This window comes from Sceloporus undulatus, chromosome 5 (assembly GCF_019175285.1).
Source record: "Sceloporus undulatus isolate JIND9_A2432 ecotype Alabama chromosome 5, SceUnd_v1.1, whole genome shotgun sequence".
NCBI lineage: Eukaryota > Metazoa > Chordata > Lepidosauria > Squamata > Phrynosomatidae > Sceloporus > Sceloporus undulatus.
The window spans coordinates 98,511,819-98,516,535 of record NC_056526.1 but is presented as its reverse complement, the minus strand read 5'-3'; the positions used below and the strand labels follow the sequence as shown (position 1 = coordinate 98,516,535).

Here is a 4,717-nt window from a genome sequence, read left to right as displayed (position 1 = left end):
TTTCCATTTGATCTTTGAAGCTAACGCAGGGGAAGGCTGATTACGTACCTTGGATGGGGAGAGCACCAGTGCATATAAGCTGCTCTTGGCTATATTGCAGAGGAAGGGACTGGCAAAACCCACCTCTGGGTATTACCTGGCTAAGAAAACCTATGAATTAATGGGGTCACTATATGTGAGGGGGAGGTGACTTGAAGACACATGCACACAGAGCACACATATCTACACACACATTTACCACTCCGGTTTTAATCCAACACCTACTGGAAGTAAGCATCATTAAACACATGAAAACCATAATTTCTGCGTAAACACGCATGGAGCATACCTCAACATTTACAGTCAGCCTTCCTTATCCACTGATTTTTAATCATGGATTCAAGCATCCACGGCTTGAAAATACTTTTAAAATATACAAATTTCATAGACAAACTTTGATTTTGACCTTTATGTAAGGACACCATTTTACTCTGCCATTATATTTAACTAGGACTTGAACATCTATGGAGATTGGTAATCCACAGGGGGTCCTGGAACCAAACCCCAGTGGTCTACCAAGGGACTCTAATACAAATGAAAACCGGGACATGAGTAGCAATAGATAAATCAGAGTTTGGTCAAGATGACAAAAATCACTTAAATCAGGATAAATAATAAGCTAGAAGAGGTGCAGAATTTTGCTTTTGCTGGGCCTACTGGGAAGGGCAGGATTATACATTCTCCTCTCCTCTCCCCTTCTGCTGAGTTAATGAGTGCAAACTACCTTTACACTTTTAACTCAGTTTTTGCAGCAATGGACGTTAAGCTGAGCTGAAAGGGAGAAAGCAGAAGAAGAGAAGCAGTTGAAAAGTGGAGTTGGTCTTCTAGCTCTAATCTTTAAAAAGCCCCACTATGGGCATCCCCCTCAATGTATAAGGCTGTACAGGAAGGATCACATGACAGGCTGCGTTCAGTGGCACCATCTTACCATCACATTTGTTGCCATGCCCAGCCTCACATGCTTTTCACTTATCGCCTGCCTGTGATCTGACTTCTGCCCTGCCGCACACCTGAATGGGGGGATTGGGCCACCATGGATATGACAGATCAGTTGGTAGACATGGGCCAACGGATGGATTATGCTATAGTCTCACTAAACCAGGTGCCTCCCATCCTACATCTAAGTGCAGTACATTATATTATTTCTCCATGTTAAAATTCATTTTGTTAGCTTTGGCCCGGCTTTTTAATCTATTTAAGTCATTTTGAATTTTCATCCTGTCATCTGGGTTATTAGGTATTCCTCCTAATTTTGTGTCATTCACAAATTTGATAAGCATGTCCCCATTCTTTCATTATTTTCGTTGCTTTAATGGTATGTTTCGAAAACATGAAGAATGAAGAGGTTATTGTTTTAAATGTCCAATGCAACAACTTCATCATCACAAGAAGAGGAGATGCTGCTGAGCTGTTGGATCCAGTTACTATTATTCCACTGTCCAGAAAGTCAGAAGAGCAAGCAAAACACGACAATAAATGATTTAGGGTTTTTCTTAAAGCACAGACTTACCACAAGCTGAGCAACTATATGGTCTTTCTCCAGTGTGTCTGCTCCTGTGCTTTACTAACTTTCGAGGTAAGTTAAATGACTTTCCACATTTATCACAGGTGAAAACTTTTTCTATTGTATGGTTCTTCTTATGTTCCTTTAAATTACTGAAGTTACTAAAACCTGAAATGATGTTAATAGAAAAAGGATCAAGATGACTGTTTACAAGGTACAAACCGTAGATGGCGCACTTATCCTGTGACAAACTGCTTTTACTAATGTTTTCAGCCAGCAAACCAGATATCTCAATTCTGCAGTGATTCACCTTGGGTTGATAAATCTTTTCCTTCCAGTCACACACACATTACCTATTGCTACCAAACAGTATTTTCATTCTATGTTCCAATTTCAAGATTTAGCTAGAGTATGTTTAGGCTGAGCAAAATTAGACTAGAGACAAGTACCTATGCTGCCAGGCTGTGGGACTGTTGATCAAGACTGCCTTTAGAATCATAGAAGAGTTGGAAGAGACCACAAGGGCCATCCAGTCCAACCCCCTGCCATGCAGGAAATCCAAATCAAAGCATCCCAACAGATGGCCATCTAGCCTCTGCTTAAAGACCTCCAATAATCTGTTCCTAAACCATTAAGAGAGTTTATCTCCAACCTACCTCGACCACAAATATCACACAGATGTGGTTTTTCACCAGTGTGAATAATAATGTGGCGCTGGACATCACCAGATGCAGCAAATCTGTAACACAATTTAAGAGATTAATTAAATTTTGATTATAAACCTTTCTGCAAATGGTCTTCAGCTTCTTTAAAACCTCTGCATGGCATCAATTTATGACTAGCATTTTTACATGGCCACTGTCGACAAGGCATCCACCGTTTACGTGACTACAAGAGTCTTCCCTTGCTCATGCATCCATAATTACATGAAAGGCAAGGGACACATGGGCAGTCTTCTTAGGGAAATGTTGGTTCAAGTGACTGTTGATTCCCTTAGGAAGTTCTGGTTCAATGCAACTGGTGCCTGTCATGCTATGATTGCATCAACATGCTGGTACCCTTTAATGTCTGATTGCATGAACTTTTAAACTTATGAACTGTGGGTAAATATCAAAGAGGGAGCTGCTGTATTCAGCACTTGACCACCGTAATATTTGAAAAATCTAGATGGCTGCTGTTCTGAAATGTAAAGAGAGTCTAATGACAGATGTTGCCAAAAGTCTCCCCAGTTGTAAACACTGTGTGCTTCACATTCACAATAATCCATCTAGTTCTCCCACAGCATTATATAGTTCATTAGCCTATCCTTTAGCAGGAATAAAATGTCAATACACATTCAAATGTACATACAGCTACCAATTTCAGTCAAGTTGAACAGAATGAAGCAGTAATAGTTTTACAAGTGAAGAATTAAAAATACAAAGGAGAAAGAAGCAGAATCCTCAAAATTTTACTAGAAGTCTTATTTTATATACATTATTTAAAGTGAGTAGATATTTGGTAAAAAGCTAATAGATGAAATCTTTACTCATAATTTTTTGAATAATAAGGGCACGTTACAGACCGCTTAAAAGCGGCAGTCTGCAGGCGCTGCCGGTTGCTCTGTGAGGGAGCCGCAGCTTCTGTACCGCGCAGCTCTTTCGCGGAGCAAAAAGAAGCCCGAAAATGGCGCTTCTTTTTGCGCCCCAGATGTGACGCCGCGAGGCGCTAGTCGCACACTCGCGGCGTCACATGTGGGGTGCGACATGCGGACGCTATGCATCCGCTATGTCAAGATGGTGGTGCCCGTGTGGAAGGGCACAACCATTTTGTACGTATCCAGTACGTACTAGGGTTAGGGGCGTCAGGAAGTGATGCCCCTTCCTAACCCTAGTACATACTGGATATGTACTTTACGCCCGTCCGGAACGGGCCAAGGTTTTAATTCAGGACAAACACCATTTTAGGAGAGACGTATATAAAAAATTATCATTGCTATGAGCTGGATGTTATCTTTTCTTGTAATTATTTTAAAAAATTTCATCTTCTTGGATTGTTACTCAGTTGACATTGTTGTGCTGGCACCTGTTCCTTTCACTGTTGATCTTTCATGGTTGCACTGACTTCAATGACTTGACCTACTGGAACATCAAAGTTATCTGCTCTAGCCTATCTAAAGTCAAAATAAACCAATCAACCCCTAGGGATCTATTTTGATTTAATACATTTCAGAACAGTGAATGTAGTGAATTATAATACTAGGCACATTCAGATATCACATTTCCAATTCTCCATACCATGTTTAGAAAGACTTACCTCTCTTGCCTTAAACAAAGACTATCTGGTTTCCTCAAACTAGTTTGCAATAACTAAAAATTAAGGGGGAAGGATTGCAAACTGCATGTTTATCCTATTTTGAAATGACTGCTCAAACTAATTTTAAAAGTTTAACATCACCAAGAAATGGCTTATTTAAGATGTGTGAGAGAAAGGAGGAATACCAATTCAAGCTTGTTGCCTGCTTCCATTTCTCAATAATCATGCTTTGAAGGGTTGGGTAAATGATATCTCATTCTGGCTAATAACACAATACTTATGCAGAAGTTTCACAGTCATACGAACCTTTTCCCACAGATTTCACAAATGTAAGGTTTTTCACCTGAATGCCGACGTAAATGAGTCTGGAGATTTCCTGCCTACGAAGATAAGGAAAGGTCTCAGGATAAGTGATCTAATCAAGTAAAGTTGGTAAAGGTTTATGACTGGAAAAGAGGATCTTTTTTCTAATTCCAAATATTAAAAATGTAGCATTTGCAAAACAAATCTTCCACTATTGGGACTATCACTTAGACTAGACATTAGTAACTTTGCAACGGTATTCCAAGCCTGACATTATGCTCTTCAATCTACCCAAAGCAGACTCAACAAATTTAACACCGAACTTCCAAAGGCAATGCCTGAAATCTTTGCTGCCATTTTGCTTTTTTAAAAGACTTTCTAATAAAGAGCCCGAACAGACAGGCCAAAATAAAGCTGCTTCGGGTCACTTTGGAGGTATGCTGTTTAAATGACACTTGCATCTTAAGAGACCACAAGCTGCACCAAAGCTGTGCTCTTGTCCTTAGGACTGGAGCACGGCTTTGGTGTGGCCTCTGGCCTCTTAAGATGCGTGTGTCATTTAAACAGCATACCTCC

General features: G+C 40.2%; 1 long non-coding RNA gene across 1 annotated transcript; it reads right to left on the bottom strand.

Moving 5' to 3' along the window:
• Window positions 1-1,439: 1,439 nt before the first annotated feature.
• LOC121931594 lies at window positions 1,440-4,527 on the bottom strand. Its single transcript, XR_006104178.1, has 3 exons — window positions 4,145-4,527; window positions 2,200-2,282; window positions 1,440-1,711 (listed from the first exon to the last, which is right to left on the bottom strand). It is a non-coding gene; the product is annotated as an uncharacterized LOC121931594 (long non-coding RNA).
• Between the last annotated feature and the right edge of the window lie 190 nt (window positions 4,528-4,717).